At 28.0% G+C, this 16524-nt stretch overlaps 1 protein-coding gene across 5 annotated transcripts in view; it reads right to left on the bottom strand.

Moving 5' to 3' along the window:
• The window catches only part of LOC107454138 (Golgi-associated plant pathogenesis-related protein 1), a 30228-nt gene extending 16076 nt beyond the window's left edge, over nt 1–14152 (bottom strand). The window contains exon 1 of one of the 5 annotated variants that reach the window (XM_016071209.3): nt 13948–14152. The gene's annotated coding sequence lies outside the window, so the exon portion shown is untranslated. Of the gene's footprint in view, nt 1–2216; nt 2238–2657; nt 2863–7230; nt 7472–10787; nt 10995–13947 lie in introns of those variants that run through there. The other 4 variants (XM_016071210.4, XM_087158853.1, XM_016071211.5 and 1 more) reach the window with 4 other exon arrangements.
• Between the last annotated feature and the right edge of the window lie 2372 nt (nt 14153–16524).

The raw sequence follows: 16524 nt of genomic DNA on the forward strand, positions 1-16524 counted from the left end.
GTTGGTCGGATACCTTAACACAGATTTAGTTCCTTTGATTTAACTTCCGATTTTATTCGAATAAAACTTATACTAATCATTTATTTCGGTTACCATTGCAACCCTATCCACAAACCTGTTTTTTTTTGTAAACTTCTATTATGTAGTATTGCAAATTATATAAGGTATAATCGGATACCATAAAATAGATTTGGTTCTTATGATTTAGTTTCCGATTTTATTCGAATGAAATTTAAAACTAATCATCTATCTCAGTTACCATTGCAACTGTATCCACAAACCTGTTTTTTAAACTTCATTACGTAGTATTGCAAATAATACTACTCAATACTGACTGGACAGCAAGAACAAAATTAAAAATGTGGAAACTTTTTGTAATGTGGAAACTCATCGTTTTGAGCTTTCTTTTAAAAAGTACAAAAACCACTTAGAAAATTATTTGAAAGTTTTATATTTTTAAGACATTTAAATCAAATGTTTTCCATTAGTTGCCAAATACGATTCATATCACATTTATTGAAAAATATTCTTCCTCAGTACAAAAGAACTACTACAAATATTCATATCTTCATATTCATTTCATTTCATATCTTCATATTCATTCATATCTTCATATTCATTTTATGCAGTCATTGCAAATAGCAACCAAAGTAAGCGATGCAAGCTACAAGCTTATTGCTTTATTCCTTGTCATAAGGTGTTCAAAAATACTTGTTTTCTGTTGCAATTTATTATTGGTCCCTAAAACTCCCGAAGGATTTAAACTTTATAGCTAAGTATGAAAAATTGCATGAACCAAACACTTCTAAAATTTCAAAATTGTCCTGTAAGTATTTCTTAATATCTTAAAAAAAATATCAAAAACCGAAAGTGTCTCTTCCATTATTGCAGGGTAGTCTATGAGAAACACCGTTAGGCTCACCTTTTTATGCAACATAAAGTAACAAAATATACTTACATTTGCAGTGGTATATATCAGCTGTATCTTTCTGTAATAAACACACAGTAATGCGTGTTATACGAAAAGTTTTTTTTTATCTTCTGAAGATAATGTTACTTTGTATCCATTACATATTTCAATCAATATAGTGTTGGCTATATTTCAACGTTTTGTATAGAGTTCTATTAATCATAAGTTTGCATCAGAGTTTATATTTAACTCCCCTAATGGTCGTCGTTTCAAGGTCTAAAAAAATACATGCATGCAGTTTAATACATGCATGTAGACTTGTATCTTGGATTCATTTTTGGAAACGTTTCACGAGTTCACACATAGAAACTTAATGTAAAAAAATAAAAGGAAATTTTATTGATTAATTAAATATAAAGAAAAACATTTTTAACTTTATGAAAAGACAATGTAAGGAATTTTTATGCTTAAATAATTTATTTAAAAAGAAAAAGAAATTTTATAATTTATTCAAAAAGTAAAGAAAACAATATGCTAGATGTAAGCATAAAATTCACTTTTTACAACCTGGTCTTTAAAAAGTGACAGTTTTTAAATAAAAATTTTGTTTAACAATCAGTATCCTACTGCTTATATGTTTTAAACGTTGATGTTGCTTCACTAAAAATGTCACTTCGACCCCTCTTCCACTAATATCCTCGTTTATAAGATTCTTTTATGGAAAGATATTTTAGCACAAGACATAATTCTTAATTATTATATAGTTTTTATGAAACAATTTATTTTAATATTTGATGAAATATTTTACTGTAAAGCTAAGCATGTTTTGAATAATTTCCTGCGTAATTTTAGATGATTAAGATCAAAATTTTAAACCCAATATGTTTAATAGTTCAAGAGCATGAAAACTAAAAGCATATGTATGATTTTTCATATCATTGGACTCTTATTTAATTTTGAAAGTTTAAACAATATGATCAAGATATCTAACATGATCAATGGGATAAAAATGTGATCAAGTATCAATAAAACAAAATAAATGACACCTTAATAATTCACTAAAAATTATCTTCAACTGTAGCCAATAGGAAAAGTAATAATCACGATTGCATAATCCTTATGAAACCTATGGCCAGATCAATTTTATGAGATAACAAATTTTTTAATTATATTGACTCTGATTTGGTTTCTTAGATACAGCTTTTAATTTTATTCCTATAAAATTTAAAACTAATCATTTTTGCCGATAACAATGGCGAGTTATATCCACAAAACAGTATTTTTTTAAAAAATTTTTTAGACTTACCCTCTATAATTCCCCGACCTGCAATACGTTGTTGTGGGAATAGTTCTCTTTTTATGAAAATTTATGAAATATTTTTCACCAAAGGAAAAATTTAAGAATACTGATTATTCAGCAATTTTAACACACATTGATAGTAAATAATTTCAATTAAAATTTCTGATAATCGACTCTATTATAAAATGAATTCCTATCTTGCGAAATATGCATCATCTAAAAATAATTAAGATAAGGAAAAAAAATACAAGAACTGCATGAAAAGAGCATTGAAGAAGTATCTTTGTTTAATTATTTCTACAAATTAAATATTTTCAAATATTTTTTTTTCTTTTTTTAATTTTTGACTGACACCAAATTTTAAAAATGATCCTACAGCAGGGAATTGAATATGAAAATGTGGTCAAGTATCAATAAAGCAGAATAACTGACAACTTAATAACTCACGAGAAGGTATCTTCAACTTGTAGCCAATAAGAAGAGTAATAATTTCAAGATTGCATAATCCTTATGAAACCTGTGTCCAGATCAATTTTATGAGAATTGAGTCGCGATGCTCTTTATATTTGATCTTAAATGTCCATACTGCGCTACTCCAAGAGCAGACGACCTCTCCTCAATGGTAACCATGGCAACCACGCATTAGGAATGACTTTTACTGTTTTTGTGTTGTGGCATTTATACTAACACACGCAAAAGCAATCGCAGTTAGAATACAATGGAAATGTGCGTATTGTCTTTAATGTTTATGTTATTAAAATCATTTATAAATTTTTTTAAGAAAATGTGTTTTTTTTAAACATATTTGTTTAAATGCTTGGTATTGTAAACAATATGAAGGAAATCAGTGATTGCGAAAACAAAAACTCTATTTTCGAATATGACTAATAGGAAACAATGGTTATTTATTTGATACGCTATTGTTTCTTTTTTTGAAATATTTTAAATTTATATTGCTTTGAAGGACACCTTACAGAAAAAGCAAACTCTGTTATTTTGATCAAATTTAATAATAAAAATAAATTAAACGTTTTAAAAAATACGTTTTTCAAACGGAGTGAAAAAGATGAAATATTTTTTCTCGTCAAGCCTGAAATTCAAAATGTAGATAGCATCACTTTCACGCTAAACTTTTCATTCTAATAGGAAAATTCTCTCACATCTTTTGCTCTTCGTTTTTCAACTTAGTTCGGACAAGAGTAAAATTATTTTCTTTTTAGTCTATTAGAAAAACATATATTATTAAATTTTTTAATGTATTTTATTATTAGTTGTCGGTTATTTTATTTATAAGGAACTGAGGGTGATTTTTTATTTGTGCTAGAACACCAAATAAGGCCTCAATTCGGAATCTGTAACAAAATAAATTATTAAGCTAGGGATATATTAACTGTTGACATTGACACAAAATTGAAACAGTACAGTTTTTAAAAGTTTTATGTATTTTATTAGTTGTTAGATATTTAATTTGTTAAAACTTAGGAAGATTGTTTATGTTTTTCAGAACTGCAAATAAGGCCTCAACTTTGAATCTGTTGCAAAAAAAAAAATATATAATAATAATAATAATTAAGCTAGGAATATATTAAAGATGGATATTGGCACAATCTCATTATCTCTTAAAAGGAAGTCGAAATTTTGGTTGAAGATAAATTATCTTGAATGGTAATTTCTGCTTTTAGCGATCTGAAAGATTGGCTCAGGGGATGGGACGTCCGCCTTCGAATGAGGTGAACGGGTATCGAATCCCCAGCTATGGCTGGTCGAAACGAATCCGCAACCGGCTTGCACCGACCACAGTGCTGACGTGATATATGCTCAGTGGTAGACGGATCATGGGTCAGAGTCTCCTTGCCGTCAGGCTAACAGTGGGTGGTTCTCGCGGTCTTTCTCTCCATGTAACGCAAACGCGGGTTAGCTCCATCAAAAAGTCCTCTACGAAGGCAAAATTTCTCCCAATACTCAATCCAGGAGTTCCCTCTTCTTCTGATTTGGGTTCAAAATTACAAGGCTACAGAGTTGAACATTAGTAGTCGTAAACCCATAAAATTGAGTCGGCTGTTCAACGACGGTTATAAAATTGAGATATTTAGCTATTTTGCAGTTTAGTCCGAAATTGGATTGATTAGTTAGATTTGACAATAAATTCCACATATATCGGTTAGAAAACTATTGAAACTTGTTTTCAGATCGAGCAGTTACAGTTAAAATATAAGAATCCTAGCTAGTCAGAGAAAGGTCAAAATTTATTTTCAAGATTCCTACATGACAAACACGTTAACAAGTTAACAAACGATGTAATAAAAAAATGTTGGAAAAAAAAAGCTTTTTGTCAATTTATACTTGATTTTGTTAACATTTGTTCACTGAAACGAAAATTATATAGTCAAAACTACCGAAGTATGGTGAAATGTACCGTGTTTCTGACTCGATGGAAATATCCAAAAGCTCGATTATTTTTATCGAAGCGCTTTGCTAATGATTTTGGTAAAATTAACAAAAAATATAATTTTTTTACATGTGATAAAATTTATTGATTTAATCATGATGCCTGTACTTAAAACTTCGTGGATCGTAAAAAATCTATCATAAGAATTAACAGTATTGGTGCAGCTGTCATCAGCATCTAATTTACTCACAAAATACTTTGCACCTATATAGGAGTACATTTGGAATATTCCGCCCATGCTGCAACTATCAGGTTGATCATTTACACACATATATGGCAACGTTACTTTTAAAAAGTAACGAGTAAAAGTACAAGTATTTTTAAAAAAGGTAACGAGTAAAAGGTAAAAAGTTCTTATTTTAAAAAGTAACGAGTAAAAAGTACAAGTAAAAGTACAAGTACTAAACAAAAAAAGTAACGAGTAAAAAGTACAAGTAAAAGTACAAGTACTAAACAAAAAAAGTAACGAGTCAAAAGTACATTTCTAGGAAATCGAAAATTCAAAGTAACCTAAAATTTTATTGAATAATATTCTTATGCTCTTTAAATGTTTCTTCAAAATTGTTGTTATTTATTAAATCATTTTTAATTTTGAAAGTTATTGATATTAATTTATTTTTAAATTCGGAAGAATATTATAATATAATTTTATAATATAATCGTATAATATAATTTTAAAATCAAATATAATTTTAATATAAAATTTTTATGGATTCGCACGAAAAAGAAATTTTATCTATTAATTTTAATTTTTAGTTTATTATTTTTATTTATTTAAATTACCATTGATTTAAAATTGTTTTACTCTTTAGAAACGCGTTTTAAAAACACAAACATAAACAAAGCAAACACGGGGTTTCGGATAGCTTTGCGATCTTTGAGCTAGTAAAAAATAATTGAATGTGCAGTATAAGTTGAAACAGAAGGTATTTAAACACGAAGTTGGCTGTGAATGCATATATATTGCACATTAATTTTATAAATTAAAAAAACATAAGCATTTTTTCTTAATTTAATTGGGTTTTTTTTAAAGCTTACCGAGTTTTAGAAAAAAGTAACGATTTTACTCGATATTTCCGTTACAAATACTTGTACTTTTTCCCTAGAAAAGTAACGAAAGTACAAGTAAAAGTACTAAATTTAAAAAGTAACGAAGTACAAGTAAAAGTACGTAATTTTTACTTGTATCGGCGGTACAAGTAACGAAAGTAAAAGTACTGCCATATATGTTTACACATAACGAATAAAAAATAGAATATGACATAAAAATTATTAATGGGGTTTAGTTTACTTTTCAGTTTTGTATTTTACTGAAGTCGTGGTAATAAGAACAATGATTTTTTAAAATCTAAATTTTTGGTAAATCGTTACAAAATGAAAAAAATCTTCTTGATTCGATTACTAGTACTAAACTTATCTCTATTAAACTATTAAAAAATTACTTTAAGGAAATATTTTTAAATTTTTTCCAAAAAGTGGTGATAATGATATATAATGATATATGATAATGATATATATGATATATAATGAGTGGTGATAATGGTGATAATGATATTGTAAAAGCTTATCTATGTTGTTTTCCAAATTATTTTACTAATATTCTTAAGTTCACAAGTGTAATGCATTAGTAAATATTATAATAAAAACAATGTTTTTATTAAAAAAACTGATTCCTTAAAAGATCGAATTTGAAATTATAATAGACAACAAATATGGTTACTTTAATGATATAAATACTAACGATGCAATTAATACTACAATTATTATTTTTCAATTTTAATTAAATTATCATTCTACTGATCTGATTGTTTTTACTTTTTTAATATTTTTGTATAATAAAAAAAAATTTTCACGGAAGAATAAAAAAATTTCGTTTTTTAAAGCAACTTTAAAAATACATGTCAATGAAAAATGAAATCAAGCTGACGCAGTTATAGAAAGTAAAAGTGAAAAAAGTTAAACCAGTTATTATTATTATTATTTTTAAATTTTTCCTGCTTAAAAAGGTTATCTAAACTATACCAAGCACTTCTTTGTCACGGAGATGATCATTCTACTGATCTGATTGTTTCTGCTTTAATTCAGTTTTTAATATTTTTGTATAATAAAAAATTTTTTAACGGAGGAATGAAAAATTTCATTTTGTAAAGCAACTTTAAAAATATATGTCAATGAAAATTGAAATCAAGTTGACGCAGTTATAAAAAGTAAAAGTACAAAACGTAAAACCAGGTATTTTTATTATTATTTTTAAATTTCTCTTGCTTAAATGATTATCTAAACTATACCAAGTACTTCTTTGTCACGGAGATGATCATTCTACTGATCTGATTGTTTCTGCTTTAATTCAGTTTTTAATATTTTTGTATAATAAAAAATTTTTTTAACGGAAGAATAAAAAATGTCGTTTTTTAAGACAACTTTAAAAATATATGTCAATGAAAAATCAAATCAAGTTTACCAGTTATTATTATTATTATTTTTAAATTTTTCCTGCTTAAAAAGGTTATCTAAACTATACCAAGCACTTCTTTGTCACGGAGATGATAATTGATTGAGGAAATTACTCACTTAAATAATAGAGTTACATCAAGGACACTGATTGTAAAGATTGCTCTTCATCCGTTCGTGAAACTTCAATTTTATAATAAAAGGTTGACTGAAAATCTTACAGTTTTTATTGTTAAATTACTGTTATTTAAATCATAATTTTGAAACACTAGAACGGAGTGGGCTTACGGCTCATATTTTAAACTCGTACCCTTTTATTAATTCATTGCTTTATTAAACATTTACATTGTTGTAAACATGCAAATGTTACATGATGTACCACACACTATTATAAATGAATCACATCTGTTATCGTGATTTTTTTTAGCATGAAGAAATAATAAAAATGATTATCGCTGCTTTCGCTGCGAAGATTTTGAATCGTGACTTAAGAATTGATGTTGAACACACGATATTTAAGGAGTATTACAGTTTATTTTATGAAAAAACGTATGCGGTAAAATCGTAAGGTAATGTTTTTATTAGATGATGGAGCCTTAAGGGACATGTATTTTTCTTTATTCGGCAAAAGATACGTGACACTTTAGAAGCACGAAATACAATTTTAATACATTAAAAATCAATAGAAGTAAATTATAACAGTAAAGCTATTGTAAACAGAATAATAAATCAGGATGTAAGCAAAATTATTGTATATAACTGAATTTTAAAAATTTTTAATTATGAATGAATTGCAAACACTAATCTGAAAAATAAAGAAATAAATAGCTATGACATTTACATGCATGTTTATGAGAAAAAGACGCTTTAAATTATTTTTCAAAGCGAATTTTCAGTAAGTAAAGCAATCTTAAATCAATAGAAAAATGATTTCAAATAGACTAATAACGAAAACAAAACTTTGAAATACATGTAGAAGCTAAACAATATACAGTAAACATAAATGTTAGTAGTAAGTTAGAGTAATAGTAAAAACTAGATACTACGTAATTAATGCTACGTAAACTAAGTAAATACCTCCTTTACATTTAAAGCTAGAAATCAAATTTTAAAGACGTATTTTAAAAACTCAATTTCTCAGAAACTATCCGACCGATTTCGAGCGAATTTTGTATTTTTCTATGTAATAATGCATTACGTTTATTGAAATGATGTAAAACAATTGTACCGCACAGTTCAAAATTTTATCAGCTTCTATTAAATGAAATAACAAAAGTAATAAATATTTATTTAAAGCTATTTTTTGCATGGAATTATTTTTGGAAAAACCAAGATTAGAATTGCGTGCAAAATTGTTTCAATTCGTTTGAAAAGTTCTAGAGATATGGAGACATTTTGGGGGTTAGTAATCTGAATCCATCGAAAAAAGGCATGTTTACTATAAGTACGTTTTTGGTTCTGATTTCATAACTTAAAATATTGACCTACAACCTAATCTACAACCTAAATGTTATTAAATTTTTACGCGAATAAAATATTTAAATAAACGTTGTTTTGAATGAAATTAGAAACTGATTAAGGTTGCATATATGCATGTATATTCTAAAACTTGTTAACAAATTTACTTCGATGCAAACAGAACTCAAAATTAAAGGTTCTAGGGTGGTTTTGATTTCATAGAGTAAACATCAATGTACAATTTTATTTGACTTTCTATTACGTAATCTAAAATTTCATTTAGAATTCCGACCTTTTTACAGGAGTTTAACATAAGCATAAAATTAATTAACTGAAAACATTTAGTTGAAACAAAGAACTTTTATTATTTATTCTTTTAGAGTCAAAATGTGAAGAAAAAAGATACTATATCATCTTGCATACATGATAAAAGTTATACAAGTCAGGTTAATGACTTGAAACAGCGCTTAATTAGCAGTCAAACATGTCCTTTCAAAAATTTAATACTATATTAAATTTAATACATGCCTTTTTAAATGTTTTAATACTAGCTTACAGAAATTGAAATATATATTATTAAATTTAAAAAAAGCTAATATACAAAAGCTATTTATACAAAGCAAATATAAAGTATTAATCAATATCAAGTGCCAGTAGGAATTTAATCATCTTGCTATACCTTTAAACCAATTACCAAATTTTAAATTAATTGAAGTCGAACAATCTTGCGAACCATAAGTGAAAAATTGGAATTGAGTAAAGCAGATTTGAAGAAATTTTTTTTAATAAATAACTTTAAACAAAATGCTTGAGTTTGTAAGCAATTCCAATTTAAAAATTTGTGAGTTATTATCATTTTCTAGTGAGTGGCTTTCAATATTTTTCTTTAAATTCGGAAGATGTTTGAGTATCTTTTACTTGGTGGCAAATTCCTCAGAATGAAACAGGTTATAACGTGTATCTTCTCAAAAAATTGAACAATTTGTTAGCAAAAACCATCTAGATTCCTTAATATCTCTATTCGCGTGCTTCGCTTAAAAGTAATAATATAATTTTAATTCAATTTCAGGTCATTTGTTATTTGAATCACTTTACTGTTCGTATTACAAATAATTTATAAATCGTGTTATATCATATTTTTTCTACAAAGTATAGAGTATAATTTTCTATATTGTTAAAGTTTTAGATATACACAACGCACAAATCAGCTTATAACGCGTTCCGATTTCACAATAATAATTTTTCTGTGTTATTTAAAGCGGTAGTATAAAAGCAATGGGGATATTTCCATATAGTGATCGGTCGCGCCAACTACAATCGCCAAGGTGCCAAATAGATTTTAAACTTGCAAATTCTTTTTTAAAAAACCATGTAGATGTTTGCCCGGGAGTGGCTACGAGTTATACATTTCGAGTTGGTCCCTTTTAGAGCCCCTGAATTAGACAGGCCGACTCATCATCTGTTTTTGTTCCAAAGAGCTAACATAAGCACAATACTAACATAACGTTAACTTGCGAACTTTTTTGCTCCAATATTGCTTGATAGGTCAGCTCTGATAGTATAGGAACCTTAGTCCCTTTCTATGCTGCTTTTTTTAGTTTCTCGCAAGCCGCTGCCCGGAAGTTGCCAAGACTAGGTGATTTTTCTGCCACAGATGACGATACGGAAATCTCCCCAAAGCAATGACTATTAGCAATTTTTTTTTCTATTGAGTTGGAACTTAACACACTACTGTAAGAATTCTTTAATGTTTTCGAGTTATTTATAAATCGTTAAAACATTTTTAACTTAGTACTTTTTTTTCCAATGCCCGCCTGGGGAACAACTTACTTCATACAGGCATCGGAAGGGCAGATTTGTTGGCCCCTTTTTCAGGAACACCACGTTAGGTGGGCCAACATTGTCCCCACAGTAAGGACGGATGATACAGAAAATGAAAGAGCATCCATGCCTTGCCCGGGATTCGAACCCAGAACCTTTCTAATGCAAGGCCAGTTCTCTGTCCCCTACACAGGTCAGCCGGCTATTTAATACTTAACTAATTGGAAAAAAAAATATTAAATCATACAATTCCCTACAACTAGATAAACTCTTACGGCTTAAAAGAAAAAGCTATGTGCACATTGTTTTATAAAACATATTAAGATATTTATCTAACTGTATGTACATGTAAACATATTGATTATTGCTTTTATTATTAAAAACGGAATTATATTTACCTTTTTGATTACCGTGATGTTATTAACGAATTTTCTAAAATTTATTCATATCTTTTTTATAAAGCATTTGGGAAACATTTCGGAACTTAAAAATATATAATCATTGCAAAAGGTTTAGTCATATTTTGATAATATATCTTCAATATTTGATAAGATGCTGATAAGATAGAAAATGTAATTCTATTCTCTGAAACTGACAATCAAAAATAGTTTTCTTTTTTCTCTTTTAAATGACTCATTCAATGATGGTCATTTGCCAAAACGAGAAAATAATGTGCGGAAGTAATCAACAATGATTTAAATGATCATTACTAAATTTTTAAATGTATCTTTAACAGCATTTCTTTCTTAGGAATGACAAACCTACACTGTAAAAAATTTTAGTGTACAATTGCCACCATTTTTGATGTTGAAGTACACTAAAATTTTTTCAAAGTGCATGTAGTCGCATTTTTTTTTAAATTTCTTTTTTCATTGTTACAGTTTTGTTTATTTATTTATTTGTTTATTTCTTGTTTGCATTAGAATAAATTTAGTGGTTTCATTGCAGAAATATTTCATTTAAAAAAAGTAAGCTCATTTTTAGTAATATATTCGCACTAATTCTTTAAAGCATTTGTTATTTTATCGATTTTCTATAATTTTTTGCACGATAATTGAAATTCAGCTCACTGTAAAGAAATTCCGAATCAAATTACAGTATAATGTACCTGCACCTTTTGGGTGCGTCATTTGTTAATTGAATTTTGAAGTAAAATCCATTTTTACGGTAAATTAGAATACCGTAATTTTTCGAGAAATATATATTTATTTACAGTGATTCAGTTATTTTGCAGTAATTCTTACTATAAAAAATAACGGTCTATTAGATTTTGTGTTTCTTAAGATGTTGCGATAAAAATTTAGTTTACGATCAAAAGTTCCGCCACCCTGAGTGCCAGTACTATTTACAGTAATTTGATCGGGAATTTCTTACAATGTATTAAAAATGTTCTTAAGTTTACCTCAAAAGAAAAATATGTCACCAATACGCCAAAATTGTTTTACAGCGTAATGTACATGTTTATTTTAATGACACAAAGTTAATTTAAATGGAGTCAATCCTAATTTAACAGAAATAAATTAATTTCTATGTATTAAAAATAAGATATCCTTTAAAACCAGATATTAAACTTTAACTTAACAGCAAAAGTATCTGAATAATGTGATTTTTTTTATAAAAAAAACTGTAAAAAGCACAGTCTCGCAACAGCGTGCTGTAATTCAGGGGGGTTACAGAAATTGAACCTCGGAAATTTTCGAGCCGAACGTCAATGTGGTCCGGGTAATGTGGTTAGCATTATGCACAGGCCGCCTTTAGTTTCAATCAAATTGGTTCACATTGAGCTGAAGCTGGATGGGCTTCAAGCCACCATTGAGGATCGAACCCATGTCCATCGCAATGACAGTTTGACACCTCTAACCACTGAGCTATCACTGCGGTAAATAACTGTAATGATATTAAACATAAAGTTTGACTTGTGCTCAAACTTTTGAATTCAAATTGTATTTTTAGTTGAAATTAAGACGAGAATAATTGTTCACGTAGAGTCTTAGCAAGAACTTTTTACTGGGTCTCAAACGTACGGAGTTAACATACATAAGGGCTCAAATAAACCTTTTAATTAAGTAAATAATTGCAAGAGACTGAATTCATAATTGAAATTTTTTTCTTCCAATTAAAAACCAAGCCATTTCTGCCATTAATTCACAAAAAATTCTTTGCATTTAAATTATTATTCGATCTCCCGATAAAAAGGCATTGCTGTATCAAATGAATTTCAACAGGAGACAGCTCATTAAAAAAAAAATCTTACTGCTTTTATGTCGCGGTGATTTTTCCCGTAAAACACTTACAAAATATCTTCGGAACAATCAGAGAATGTGGCTTATTATTTTACTCTCCCTTCAAACATGCAGAAACCCTATAATATATAGATAAAACAAAATACAGTCGGATTTCTATTTAACGAGCTACCTACTTTTTTCGAGGAACCAAGAACATTTTGGAAATTTCTTCGTAAAATAACTTTCAAATAGTGAAGTGAATTTTCTATTTAACGAACTCTTCTTTGAAAACCACTTTTTTCCTATTTTCCAATATTTGTCAGAACATTTCAAACTTGTTAGCGCATTTTATGGGGGAAATGACCTTGAATTGATTTTCATAGCCCCTTAAATTTTTTGAGAAAGCAGTAAAAACCCTTTTCCCTTTTTGTTTGCATTTCAAACGAAAAACTCAGACAAAATGAACGGATTTTATGACTAGAAATTAAATTTAAGAACACATGTGGTAATTAATGTTTAAAATTACTTTTATAATAAATGTAGCTATAATTTTATACATAAATTTAGTTTTCATTAGTTGAAAATGTATGTAGCATGATAGTATAACACTGGATAATGTTTTACTCTATTCTTGATTTCCATGCAGATTTCTTTTATGGTTAAGATTAATAAGATAAATAGTACACTTATAAAATAAATAGTACAATAGATAGTAGTAAAATATATACAAGATAAATTGGTATTTAAATTATGTCTAGTGTTTGTGAATTTAAAAACTGTTTTGTGTTGTTTAAGTATTTCAAAAGGTGATTTTCTATTTAACGAATTTTCCATATAACGAACTTATTTTCGGGATTTAGCGACTTCGTTAAATAGAGGTCCAACTGTGTACTCCGTTGCCTGCATGCGCATATACTTACCTATAAAACAAAAATCTAAAGCCGCAAACCTAAGTCTCCCATTAAAAAGTATAAAATAATAAAATTTTGAAATTGTTAATTATGGATATTATAAAACAAATTTTTCGAAAACTTAAATGTTAAAATATTTTAAAATTATATTAAAACAAGTAATGAATTAAACATTTACAAAACAAAATTAATGCTATGATGGGAACAGTTGGGACTAGATTATAATTTTGTCATTCCTGGCACATTTGGGCTCTAAAATTAATATAATACAGAACAATAACAGCCGAAATCAATAGCAATATTCAACCTTAATTTTAAAAACAATTCTTTTTAAAAAAGCTTTAGCTAAACTAAAATTAATTACAACTGAATTTATATTTTTACATTGTTCCAGAATCATATTCATTGGATAAAATTCTTACCTTATTAAAAATTTCCGAATCTTATCAAATTTCGCAAGCGACAATTTCTTAACTCGTTTAAATATGTATTTCTCGCCTTTTTAAAATGTCAACTATATAATCACTCATGTATACAACCCATTCTCCTTATCACAATTCCTTTTTATTTGTTTTGTGTGAGATAACATTTTTCATTGCCTGTATGTTTTATGATCCTTTTTTTATCGACGGAACTAATTGCACACCCTAGGTAGAATCGACAGGATATCCTGACGATGGCAATATCTTTTCGCAAATAGTTTTTGTTCCCGATTGAGGTTGAGTCATTTTTCGTTTATAATTTCATCTTTGCACCAGCGTATTGCATAAATAAAGTGATTTTTAGTATAGATAAGAGAAATAAATACTGAGAATAAATATTTTTACGACAGAGATGATTTTAAAGAATTGTTTCTCTTACAAACAAAAAAAAATAGTGCGTGGAGTCCCTCCGCGCGTAATAAGTGAAACTTCGTAATGTGGAAATGAAAATAGGAAGGAGTAGAAATTGATTTTTAGTGAAATCATATTATTTAAGACAAACATTATTAACATTGCTTACAATTCACAATTGATCGCATCTTTTAATTATCATTTTCGAGTGGAGAAATATCCAAATCTATAACATTTACAATGGGATTATGATAACTAAAGTAAAATACGAAATGTTTGAGTTCCATTTTTTCAATATTTCTTGCAAAAACTGCATCAATGGTAGTTACCCCTTTGGTTGTTGGATCATTCCTACCATTTATCATTTCCAATCCAAATTTGTCTTTAAGGAAGGTTAATAATGTTTCAGCTTCGGGTAACGAGAAATTCACATTAAAATCTTCTGCAAGGATCACAGGCCGCTCACAATAATCAATTTCTTCACCAGTAACGTCTGCCAGAGCTTGTGAACCTGCAGTGGATAGTGGCAATAAAGATTTTGCAATAAATAATTTAATATCCCTCATGGCTGTATTTGGTGAAATATAAATGGCAATTAGAAAAGAGAAAACCTAACAATCAATTGATATTCACAAGAGACGTACCTTGACATAACCTTAAATCCGTCGCATTGTCCGTGGGATTGGTTTCACTCATTTTTTACAATTGTTATCCATTAAATTTGAAAATAAAAAATTCTACCCTATTAAATTATAAGTGTATCTAATCAAACTAAAATATTTATAAAAAAACAATACTTTTATTATTTTTATGCTAGTGAGAACCAAAACAATATGGAAATGAATGAGGGAAAACTGGATCCTACCACGTGATTTCCCGGCCAATAAAAATGTAGCGTTAAACGTTTAACGCAACCTTGTTGGAAGTCGCATAAGAAGTATCACTTCAAAATAGTCGGACTTCTATTTAACGAACTTCCATTTTGCAAATTTTTTCGAGAAAACAAGAACATTTTGGAAATTTCTTCGTACAATAACTTCCAAATAGCGAAGTGAATTTTCTATTCAACGAACTTTTCTTTGAGATCCATTTTCCTTTTTTTCCAAAATATTTGTCACAGTTTTCTCTTAAAGTTTTTTTAGCGAAAGCAGTAAAACCCTTTTCCCTTTTTGTTTGCATTTCAAACGAAAAACTCAATCCAAATTAACGGATTTTATCAGTAGCAATTAAACTTAAGAACGCATGTGGTGATGTATGTTTAAAATTACTTTTACACTAAATGCAGCTATAATTTTATAGATAAATTTAGCTATATTTTAGTTACTAGTTTTTTTTGTATGTAACATGATAATGTAACACTGTTTTGCTCTAATCTAGCTTTTCACGCAGATTTCTTTAATAGTTCAGATTTATAAAATAAATAGTAGATAGTAGTTGACAAGATAAAGGTGCATCAATTGCTATTTTAATTATGTTTATTGTTTATGAATTTAAAACCTGTTTTTTGTTGCTTAAGTATTTTAAAAGATGATTTTCTATTTAACGAATTTTCAATATAACGAACTTATTATCGGGATTTAGCGACTTCGTTAAATAGAGGTCCGACTGGTTTTTGGTACGTTTATATAAATCTAAATATTGGAGGTTTCTTAGTTGTTTCCTTATAAATTTTGACTGGTTAATATGATGAAATACAGATATAAAATTACAAGAGTAACTCTTTGTGACTAAATTAAATTTCATGAAAAATTTAAAAAACATTTTAAGGAAAACCTATGCGTGTTTCAGTGCTACAATGGTACTCACACCTTCACCAGTAGGATAAAAATAAGAAAAAAGAATTTCTTCATCAGGAAAAGGATACAACAAAAGAAAAACTCAATTATTAATGACCTTACTCCTATATCGGAAATCATTAATTTTTTTAATCTTCTATTATTTTCCCTTTTAATCTCTCCAGTTTGTAAAGCATTATGTTTCTCATCTAAAGTGATACTTCAACCTTGAAGGTTGCCTTAGGAGATATTAACAGATAAGCATTCTAGCCAGCAATTAAAATTTGGGAAATTATTTCTAACACTTTTAAACAAATCCGATAAACAACACAATTTTGTCGTCAAAATTTAAAAATCTAAACCAAAATCTACTTTGTGTTGAGCTAGTTTA

The sequence above is a fragment of the Parasteatoda tepidariorum genome, chromosome 3, assembly GCF_982258835.1.
Source record: "Parasteatoda tepidariorum strain Cologne lab strain chromosome 3, Ptep-v5.0, whole genome shotgun sequence".
Taxonomy (NCBI): Eukaryota; Metazoa; Arthropoda; class Arachnida; order Araneae; family Theridiidae; genus Parasteatoda; species Parasteatoda tepidariorum.